At 42.5% G+C, this 12038-nt stretch overlaps 1 protein-coding gene and 1 pseudogene across 5 annotated transcripts in view; both read right to left on the reverse strand.

The window, feature by feature from the left end:
* ARHGAP24 (Rho GTPase activating protein 24) overlaps window positions 1-12038 on the reverse strand; it is a 716382-nt gene that overhangs the window by 58276 nt on the left and 646068 nt on the right. The gene's annotated exons all lie outside the window — the stretch shown is intronic.
* LOC146039513 (5S ribosomal RNA) lies at window positions 9108-9226 on the reverse strand (annotated as a pseudogene).

The following is a 12038-nucleotide window of genomic DNA, read 5'->3' on the forward strand; positions in this document are numbered from 1 at the left end:
ATCTGAAAATGCATTTTCAGTTTAGTACATCTCCCCAAACAGTGCAAAGTACTCCAAACTTGGGACACATCATTGCAGTGCACAGATGACATCTATAATATTAACCATAATAATTGTCTAAAGTTGTGCACTAGAGATCAAGGAAAACCCTGATCTTCCCCAGAGCCCTTGCTCCCTGATAGTAATGATATGTAGTCTTTTCTCAGCCCTCACCATAGGTGCCGATCCTGTGGGTGCTCAAGGGCCCGAGCACCCACGGAAATTGTTGAGCACCCACGGGCCCGAGTCCTGCTGCTGGGCCGCCATATTAACTTGCTACTGTAATTTGCAGCTGCAGCACCCACATTGCCGGACCCGCCACCTGGGAAACAGTATGCCGGGAAGAGTGTATTCTGTCCACGGAGTACCTGCACTGTGGGGGAATTTATGAATCTGCACTGTGTGGGCATTTATGTACCTGCACTGTGTGGGCATTTATGAACCTGCACTGTGTGGGCATTTATGTACCTGCACTGTGGGGGCATTTATGGATGTGGAACTCTGTTGCCGTAATTTGAATATTGGAGACAACTGTGCTCCGTAATATAAATTGGTATTATTTTGTGGTCACACCCCTTCCCCATTTAGCCACTCCTCTATATTTTTGGCTTGAGCACCCACCAGCAAAAACATAAATCGTCACCTATGGCCCTCACAGTCACAGATGGCCCCACTCAGAGGCGGGTATTGCATCTTTGTATGTACAATATACAGTATATAGAGAATATATATGTACTAACATATGCAATAAGTATTGCAAAGGGCAGCTCTAACTTATCGGGACTAATTGAATAGCCTACCAGTGAGACAATTACCCCATGTCAATGATTGGAGGTAATTAAACACTGGCGTATACAGTATATCAAGATACTGGAGTTTGTTATTACCTGTAAAAAATCTTGTTTGATGTATGTATGCAATATACAGTCAGGAAATATTTCTTGTTATAGGCTGGAAAGTGAAAATTTCACAGCACTATCCAAGGAACAGATGTGCAGCACAGAAGCATTGATCCGTATGACAGATTCACTACTGTGAAGTTGTCATTTGTGAAAGGTCATTACCAAATGAAAATTACTTTGGCAACAGCTCATAGACTGCAGTGAATTTACTTGACCATACAAACTATGTTACCAAACACATTTAGATTTTTCCTTTTAGATTTTTTGTATTGATTTTAGAACGCAAAAAAATTGTATTTTAAAGAGAACATTTGAGGATGAGGAACCTGTACAATACAGTGCACACTGATCATCATGCAAGAAGTACAGTCAGTATACTGATAAGTGCTTGGATATCAGGATATATAATATAGAGGTGTTCAGCAGAGCTTGCCCTAGCCAAGATTTTGGCTGGTGCCCCCTTGCTCTACAGCTAATTCCGCTATCACCCAGCACCCCTGCCCATTATGTCACAGATTAGAGCCTGTTATTCACATACACCACCCTGTATTGCTCCTTATTCACATTACACCACATCATACTGCTTCTTATTCACATTACACTACACCAGACCTCTCCTTATTTAGATTACACCCCAATGTACAGCTCCTTATTAACATTAAACCATGCTGTATTGCTACTTATTCATATTAAACCACACCATATTGACCTTTATTCACAATACACCATGCCTTATTGCTCCTTATTCCAATTACACCACACTATATTGCTCCTTATTCAAATTATACCACACCATAATGCTCATTATCCACTTTACACCACACCACATCCTCCTTTATTCAGATTACACCACATTTGCTTCTAAACGGAAGGCAAGGGAGAAGTGCCACACATGATCAAGTCATTGCCTAGCATCAAAGTTACGTATGCGCACTGCTGTAGTGTCCTCGCATCTCACTACAGGGGTATAAATGGGTATCAATGGGAGGTTCACTAAATTGACATGATGATTTTATCAATCATATATTCCTGTCCAATACATCATCTTATTTTAGCAATAAATAACCTCCACCCAATAAACAGATCACAATCTCCCTTTATCATAGAATAGCCCCTCCCCTTCAAACAGATCATCTCTTGCAGATAAAATCAAAGGCTGCTGAACTCACCACTCTTGTTGGACGCAGACCCATTCTTCTTCCTATATGGGCGTGCATCAGCTGTCATGCAAGAGCCGTCCCTCTTTTATGTAATAAGGGGGCAGGGCAAAAGGTGACTAGGATCTGGGAATCCTCGAGGGACAATGAAGGCCACTCTAGTCCTGATATTGTGTCACCACAAGCCTGCTGTGGCTGCCTTTAGTGTGTCCCCCCCTTCTGCTGCTGTCAGGCTGAGCTGGCCCTAGGAGGTTTGGGATGGATGTTCCTAGGCATGCCAGATGCCCTAGGCATTTGCCTGCTTTGCCTATGCCTAGGGCCAGCTCTGGTGTTCAGGCTACACCACATAGCACAATCCATCTGATGGGATAAAAACTTAACTAGAGACAGTTTCAACGTCTTTATGTAAAGGAAATATATTGGCCTGTATTCAATTACGGTCAAAGAAACACTGGGGGCCAATTGTAATAGGGTGAGAGTTTCAGAAAGTGATAGATTTTGTGAGAGTTTTCCCTTTTTTTTTTTAAAGCGGTAATCATTTACACAGCAAAACCAGGTTGATTTTGCCATGTAACTGATTGCCGCTTTAAAAAAATGGGAAAACTCCCAAAATCTCTCACTTTCTGATTCTCACACGCTATTACATTTGGCCCCAGGAGTGAAAAACAAATGTTTTTTGTAATTTTTCCCGATGATCGCGGATGATTGAATACCCCCTTTCAGTTATTCCATTTACTCCATATCCTATATATCAAAAGGCTAATGCTGTTCTTCACCTCTATGGGCACAATCAAGTGTTTTGCATGCCGGCGGCAAAGAAATGGTGCTTGACGAAGCAACTTAAATGTTGTTCTGTTCAGGCATGCACAGCCATCAGCGCTGACATTACTGTTACTTTGTTCCACCATTTTGATGGGCTGGTAGCTAGCCTGTTCGTATTTCAATGAACAGTTCCACCCTACATACACAAAGTGGTCATTCCTCACCTTTTTATTTGCCAACCCTATCTATTGATGAGATTTTGCTTGTGTTTTAATTACAAATAAATAAAACTAATAATGTTTCAGTTTTAATTTTATTTGAACTTCAAAATAAACTACTCCAAATCTATAGAGGTTAACCGTATGGTTCTACCCCTTTGGTTGATGGATTTTGAGGTTTCATGATGGGCTGTAGAATGTTGTATATGTATGTAGTAATAATAAAAATAATAATAATAATAATAATAATAATAATATTATTATTTTTACAGTCTCTTTCCAGACATAAATATATAAATAACAACACATTTTACCAAGGATTTTGTATAACAGCAGACAGAAAACCACAGAGAAGAAAAACCTAGAGTACACAATAAACATAATGCCGGGTTGGTGCAGACATTTTGGGTAATATATTTTACAGATTATCTATTCCAGCCATGAAAGGTACCATGCAAGGCAGCCATACCTATAAGTATGGCTGCACCAGGTGTCCAACCTATTTACACCTCAGGACAGTAGGCTCAATAAAAGTCAATCTAGGCTGACTTTTACTAGCAAAGGTGAGGAAATCATTAGATGGAAATCAACCATGGAATAATGTCTCCTCCTTGCAGCTGCATGCGACGGGATGTGACCACAGGCAGACCTCTGTCTGTCTGTGGTGGCGTAGGGTGGGTCCACTGTTGTACTCCAAGATGCCCTGTCAGCTCTGTTCTATCAGACGAGGGGTGCCCAGTCTGCCACATACCTGTTCTAACCACCTAGTAACATCCTCCTTTATACGTCATCTGCAGCGCATTCATCATTGTCAAGTAATTGTCAAGTTCATAAACTTTGGCTAAGAGTCTAAGCAGTCCAGTGACACCTAAATAGCTTTTTCCTGTTGTATCCAAGCACCCACAATCCACACCACCAACTCCCTCATCATCAATTTCCTCCTCCATCATGATCGGAAGTAGTCCTGCAGGCCATATCACTGGCATGACTGACTCCTCTCCTATCCGGGATTCCTCAGGAGGCTCCTTGAGTGCTATGCCTACTACTGCTTTTGCTGCTGTGAGTTGACCATCATCCCAGAGAGGAAGTCAGAAGACCACCCAAATTCACAATATGCAACACAGCAGTGGGTGACAGGGAGAGGCAGGGGGAGGCAAAGTGTGACAGGAAAAACAGTGCGTGACAGGAAGAAGATGACAGGGGCAGCAGTGGGCCCATTAGTCCTCAGGGGCCCCAGTGCAATGCAGTTCTGCTTCTGCAAAGTAATGTGACAGCCCCTATATTGATCATATGACACTGTATCTCGTACTTTGCTAAATGCATGTCAAGGAGAAGCCCGGAGAGGAGACACAAACTGCTGTGATTTGCAGCTCTCCAAGGAGGGGGGCTGAGTTAAAATTAAGCAATTTGCATAATTTTGACACCACCCCAGAGAACCTCATATTCCAGCTTTTGTCTTGGCGGGGAAGGGGGTGCAGGGGCTCTGCAGAGCTTGCGGGAGACTTACCCACATTCCCAGGGGTCCTGGAAGGGAACCCCATTTTCAGAGCAAGTATGGTGTATCTTCTCAAATGGCCGGCCTAGCAAAACAGTAGTCACATGGACGATAATGACTAAAGTAATAACCTTATATACCTTAGGTATTTAAATTAATTAGTATTTTAAAAATGTGCATATTGTTGACTCGTTCACGGTCTGGGTTAATTTTATATGCAAGTGCAGCAAAATAAGAACATTATTTTTCTTTTGGCAAGGAAAGTATGCCAGGTCCACTTCAAAAAGTTATCCAGGCAAATCCACTAAGATCTCCATCTCTAGAGGCTGAAGCTGTGACACATCATCACACATCATTTATTTTCAGCAGCCAGGCCAACAGCGCTTTATAGCTGGAAAGAGATCCACGTGTCTGTAGCTTAACCAAGGCTTTAGGCATGTATACACTAAATAACAAAAGTACTTACAGCTGAATAAAATGTATCCCATGACAAAGTTACCAGGGCAAAGGGCAGATTAAGCATTAACAGGAACACTCCTAATAACTTTGACTAATGAATCATGCCAAGATCTGCATGACCACGTGCCTCTCTTCCGCAAAGATACTATAGCAAGAAACATTGATTTCAAATCTGTTCTCAAAATGAGCAAACCCCTGTGCACTGCAGGTGGGGCAGATGCAACATATGCAGAGAGAGTTAAGGGGCATAAAAAGACGGGGTTATTTAAGCCCCATTTCTAAGTGATCTGACTAGATCGCTTAGAAATTAATCACATATCACTCCGCACAGCCAGGGTGGCAGTTGCCCCGCACAGCCAGGGTGGCATTCGCCCCTTGAGTACTGGGCTTTAGATTTGGGTGAGTTATAATGTTTCTGTGCAGGGTAAATACTGGCTGCTTTATTTTTACACTTCAATTTAGATTTCAGTTTCCCCATCCAAATTAAACTCTCTGCACATGTTACATCTGACCCAACTGCAGAGCAACATGCTTTTGCTCATTTTGGGGGAGATTCTCTAAGCTAAAAATGCGGTAAAAACCCCGTTATCTGGGTTTTTACCACATTTTGGGAAGCTGTAAGCATCCCCCACCGGGTTACCGCGGCGGGGGGCATCGCCAGAAAAATCTGGCGATGCGCCATAGAAGCCAATGGGCTTCTACCGCATCCCACCGCCACCCCGCAACGACCCCCCCGCCGCCCCGCACGGACCCCCGCCTCCCCGCATCGCCCCCTCACCTGTGTCCGGGCAGCACAGAGCTGTGCTGCCCGGACCTGTGACCTCCTCCCTGCACTGATCCTCTTCCGGGTGAAGGGAGGAGGAGAGCCCGGCGCAGCAGCAGCAGCGCCAGGTGTGTGAGGGAGGGGGGAGCAAGAGCTGTCCTTTGCTATAATTATCGCATATGTTAGAACATATGCGATAATTATAATTGCGAAGAGAGGCGAAGGGGGGCGTAGATTCTTAGAGAATCTCCCCCATAGAGACCAAATTTGTCCTACAATCAGATATGAATCAGGCCCATTACCTTTACGTGCAAACTGTTCAGGTACAATAGATATTGCAAATTAACCTTGGCTTTTAAGAACTGTTCCTATTTGAAGGTAGATAAACAGACTTTTTTGTGCAAAACAGAAATGATTAAAGGATTAGTTGAGAAAATGAAAAAGGCATAAAACTTATTTATCCAATTATTGTATGATTGTCAATTGCAGCTTACCCACATCTAGAAAGTAATGTTCTTGTTGGTGGTCTGCTATTTCTTGTTTATTTATTTTTATGTTTTATGAAACTAATTGTACATTTAATTTTCAGTTGGAGCAATGTCCTGAAATCACTTTAGTCATCTGAAAATTAATCTGTTAATCTCAGTCTCCAAATTCTGCACATTCCATGAGTAGCTGGGGGGAGCATCTGTGGAAACCAGCTACTGATTGGTGGGTAGGGAAGATAGCAAACTCTTTCACAGGCTGGCTTATACAAACGCAATGTCAGACCATAGATACGCAGCCTAACATATCCACTGGTGTCACCAGGACACAGCACAGAGGCATATTTGTCAGGCAAGAATGCCATTTGTTTAACATAATCCATTTATTAACAAAGATCTTGCTCTTATATCTGAGCATAGTGTGAACCTAGTCTACTTTGCTGAACATATTTATTTATTTACTTACAGTTTCTTATATAGTGCAGCAGATTCCGTTGCGCTTTACAAGTGTAAACAGTGATAAAACACACTGGGTAACAACAGACAGGCTTGGAGGTAGGACTGGGCCCTGCTGCGGTAATGGTATAAATCATAGACAGACTTATCATAGACACTCATATCACTAATGGTCGACAGTCACAAGGTCAACAGGGTCAACAGGTCAACAGGTAAAAGGTCGACATAAAAAGAGTCTGTCTATGACCAATCCGGATACCCCTGCTGCAAGCTTACAATCTATAGGGACATACTGAAGGACAGGCATCAGTAATAGCATAGCAGCCCCACCAAGTTGTAGGTCCAGAAGGGAAGCTATATAATACATAAGTGCCTCAGAGGGTTATGCTTGTGGTACCTTAATATGATAGGCTTGCCTGAAGTGCTGAGTTTTCAGGGAACGCTTGAAGGTTAAGAGGCTAGTGGAGAGTGAACATAGGCGGGGATGCTCTAACATCCGCGCCCTCTTACCGCCCCCTATCGCTGGCTACCGCATACATAATTATCGCATATGCTGTAACATATGCGATAGTTATGGCAAAGGACAGCTCTTGCGTTAAGAGCTGTCCTTTGCGGTGAGTCAGCAGGTCCCATCGGGACTCGGCAGCTCCCCCCTCCCTCCCTTACCAGGCACTGTGCTGCTGCTGCGGCGGGGGGGCTGGCTCTCCTCCTCCCTGCACCCGAAAGAGGATCATAGTGCAGGGAGGAGGAGGTCACAGGTCCGGGCAGCACAGCTTTGTGCTGCCTGGACACAGGTGAGGGGGGGGGCTGATGCGGGGCAGCGGGGGTCGGTGCGGCGCGGCGCTGGGTCAGTGCGGGGCAGCAGGGGGTCGCCTTAGAAGTCCTTAGAGCATCCCAAAATGCGGTAAAAAATCCAGATGATGGGGTTTTTACCGCATTTTTAGTTTAGAGACTCTCCCCCATAGTGTTTAGTATACAAAAACCATTTGCAATTAGGGGTTAGTAAAACAGCAGTGATTTTATTGCTGTTTCACTAACCCTTCGGCCCTCCAGCATGCCCTGCAACAGTTTTAGCATGGCCACATAACAAAACGGTAGCAGGGCATGTTGGAATGTGTAGTTCAACAACTCAAAGTTCCCCATCCCTGCCCTAAAGCAATGCTTACCTCAAATGATTCAATATAGTATTAGATACAAAAGCAGCTACCACATAAAAAGTGAATACTTCTAGCAACACTCTTCAATAAGACTACTGTACTTCAATAATTATGGCTGATAAGGTAGATCATTTCCTCTATTATATAGATTTTTGGATCATGTTACACTATAGGGTAAATATAGTAAATCCCTGTGATTAGTGGCCCAACCGATATAGTTAATTATATCGGTGGTGTCACTAGGCAAACTGATTGATATAATTTAACAAAATCATTCATTGACATCACAGGGTCCCCCGCGGTGCATACAGTTGCTAACAATGTAGTCAGATTGGGCTGTATGAAAAGACGATGAGAGGGGGATCACTAACAATGCGTAGGAGCTTACATCATTAATGACAGTGAGCGTCCACACTAAACAAGGATTCTATACGATATAGCGATATGAGCGATATCATTTAAAAATATTGTTTAGTGTGTACCGGGCTGAATCGTGAAGGATTTAAACCTGGTCGAGATGAATCATGATGGACATCGCAGGAACTGGGGGGGGGGGGGTGTTTCGTTTAACAGATGCTCAGCAATATATGTTCAAGAAAAAGGATGAAGATCCGCACAGACTGGTAATCTGTATATTTATTTAGAAACCAACTAGTTTAAACTACTTGACAGGATAAATTCTGGTAGTTGAATGGTTGGCGGTGCGCCCAGCGTTTATAATCAATGATTGTACACTGGGATTATTTTGTCAGTAAAGAGGCTGACAAAGAAAGAAAAAAACGCTTTTTGGGCGCACTCCTTTGTGGATAAATTCAATGAATATTTTAAAACATAGCTTTTATTGAAGACTTATTTTTAAAATGGATGGCACAGGTAATTAGATAATGATTTAAAAATGTAGTGTGATCCTTAGACAAATTTTTGTTAAGGAATATTCATCGATTTTTCACACTTTAATTTTTCATTTACGCACTGTTTTATCAAAGGTACAGTTACCAATGATCATAGGCAGTAAAAATGATTCAGTTCCCCTGGCTATATGTGATAGTGAACTTTACAGTATCATACAGTATAACTCAGGTAATTTACCAGGAAAGCAAGGGGGCACAGCCTCAAAATTGCATTAAATAAATACTCTTTAATAGAGACTCACTCTGGCAGTCATTATTAGAGACACTAAATGATCGATACGACAGCTCCTATACCCTGAACTTATATTGCCACACCTGGGCTTCCCCAGGGGTCTTCCACCTGGGTACTGTCCTGGCCCTCCACTGCTTGGCTTCCAAGTTCGGGGAGGGTTTGGGCAATCCAGTGGGGTATGGTGGCAATATAACAAGGTTTTGTGGTTCAATCAATTGAATCTGTTTGGCTGCAGGTAGGGATGGCGCAGCGGTTTAACCCTTGTTAGTGGGTCTCTCAGACTATTCAATTATATCTACTGGCTGCACTTTGACCCTTCTTATTGAGTGGGCATGGTGGTCAATGTGATGTGACCTGCGCATGTGGCCAAAATTATGGGGTCAAGATAGCAGACTGTAGAGAAAGAATATATATGTGTAAATATACGTACTTGATGGTTTCCCTAATCTATTGCAGCAAGTTTTGGCAGTCCACAATTTTTCCCAAAAAAGAGGGGGTTAAATGTTGAAGCAGTATCCTGTGGAGCAGAAGGGTTTGGGATTAATGGTTTCTCTGCCTGTGTCGGCAGGGTCTACCTATCCTGGTTGATTGGTAGCTGTTGACACAGTGGGATCCTCCTATATTTGGTGGCGTTTCTCCTGTGTTAATAGTTGGTTGTAACTATGTATTTCAGATGTCCATCCTGTACTCTGGCAGTTTCCTAATAATGAAGGAGTTGTTTGCTTACAATGTATGCCAGTTGCGCACAATGTTGTTACTAGTTGACACAATGTTCCTTTTATAATGAAAATATCTTAAATTGTATTCATTGATAATATATGTGACATTTAGACATTGTGTCCCAATTGCGTGCTGAGGACTATGGCCCTTATTTAGATCTGATTGCAGTACAAATTTGTTCTCAAAATAGGCAATACCATGTGCACTGCAGGTGGGGCAGATGTAACATGTGCAGAGATAGTTACATTTGGGTGGGGTGTGTTGAAACTGAAATCTAAATTTCAGTGTAAAAATAATGCAGCCAGTATTTACCCTGCACAGAAACAAAATAACTCACACAAATCTAACTCTCTCTATACATGTTACATCTGTCCCACCTGCAGTGCACATGGTTTTGCCCATTTTGAGAACAAATTTGTACTGTGATCAGATCTGAATAAGGACCTATATCTCAGTCTCCCGTTTTCCTCAGCGACCAGAGATGATCGCTGATAAAAAAAAGAGACTCTCTGCCGGGGGAAACAGCTGATCACAGGAGCATACTCCTCCAACCCGCGACCACCCAGGGTTCCCAGAGACAGTTGCCCTGTACACACGGGTATATGGTCGCTTAGCAACCATATTCCCGGTGATATAGGCTAGAATTGCACCGTGTGTACGGGGCTTAAGAATCGTGATTGGTGTTTTTCGATGGTGTATGAGATTAAGATGTCTCTTCTGTGTACCCTGTGTTTGCCTGCGAGAAAACATGTCTGAGCAGAAGAGACATCCTTTTAGCTGTAAAAATTCAGGGTGTATGAGGGAATTGTTTTCGTCTGGTTTGCTATTTATTGTACTTTATATGAACACACATATTATTAAAAAGTAATATGCCGTTCCGGATGGAGAACGTATTAAGCCAAATATTCATATAATAATATGATATTTTAGCAATCTCATAAAACTACTCTTAATCCCCTCACTTTCACTTCTTCCTTAGGTTGGGGTCCACACCTGAGCGACTCTCCCACACCTGAGCGACTCTCCCACACCTGAGCGACTCTCCCACAGACCGGGCAACAAATTTGGTAATCTATATACACACTTACTAATCGACTGCTCGATATGTCTGGCAAGACAGCCTAACCGTGCAGACATTAAACTTTAACTGCCCAGTTGTCAGCATTTCCTTTGGCCGCATAACGGATCAGTCAGTGGGTCAGCCGTAGGAAGATGGTAGACAGGGTGGGACCCATTATGCCAGGCATCTAGTGCCACTTTATTTCAAGTTGACTCCAATACACCCATCAGCATGAGCAGAACTTCTACCAAAGCAGCCCATAGAAGCTGGCCGCATGCAGAGGATTGTACTGCGCATGCACCAGTCTCGGAGGCCTGTCATCTTAGTAAAAGCACCGGAAAGTGGAACGTGTGTAGAGGGGACCAGGAGGAGCGTCTGGAAGGGGGGGGTGCCTGCATCTTGGCCAGCGGCAGACCCCCTCCTGCAAAAAGGTACAAGCTGCCACTGTGCTGAATATTTTTCACACCGATGTTAGCAAATTCACTTGGCACTCAAAGGGTTAAAAGGCAGCAACTGTGCTGAATCCACAATGGCATTCACCAGTTTGTCACAAGTATAATAAAGTAGAGGGCACTCACCAAGTAAAAAAAAAAAAAAGGAAGCTTGATTTATTAATAAAAACTTAAGTCACCAAAGCATGTTGGTGTTTCAGCCTAATGTATCAGCAGACCTTGTCAAGAACACAACTTCTAAGTGTAGTAACACCTGGAGGGCTTGACTGGGCGATACACCTGTCAAATCACAACAAAGGTGTCCTCAGGCAAGCTCAGGGATAAAAGAGACCTCCAGTAATGCAGCTGGGCAATGTAATAGGATGTCTTTGTTTAATTTGAGCATCATTATATTTGTAAGTATGTCTATTCTATACATTATATGTATTGTACTTTGATTTAAAATGAATAAAATATATGTTAAGAATAAACAGCAGTTTAAGCAATACAACTGTTTTATAATGGATACTCCTAGTAAATCTTTAACAAAAGTTGCTTTAAGGGGCTGGCTGATTTATTAACAATTTTTTTAGTAACATAATATGAAGAAAAGGTACTTTTTCACCCTATCCGCATTTTAGTACCTAAGTGCATTAAAGGGCTTTTAGATCAGTTTTTGTTAAATTAAATATGCATTTTTTAAGTAACCAGATCACATTTTCCATACTTATAATAGGAAAAGCGATCTGGATGAATTTACAAAAAAGAATTCTAAAAAAAAAAAAAAAAAA

The sequence above is a fragment of the Crinia signifera genome, chromosome 1, assembly GCF_055691185.1.
Source record: "Crinia signifera chromosome 1, ASM5569118v1, whole genome shotgun sequence".
Lineage (NCBI taxonomy): Eukaryota > Metazoa > Chordata > Amphibia > Anura > Myobatrachidae > Crinia > Crinia signifera.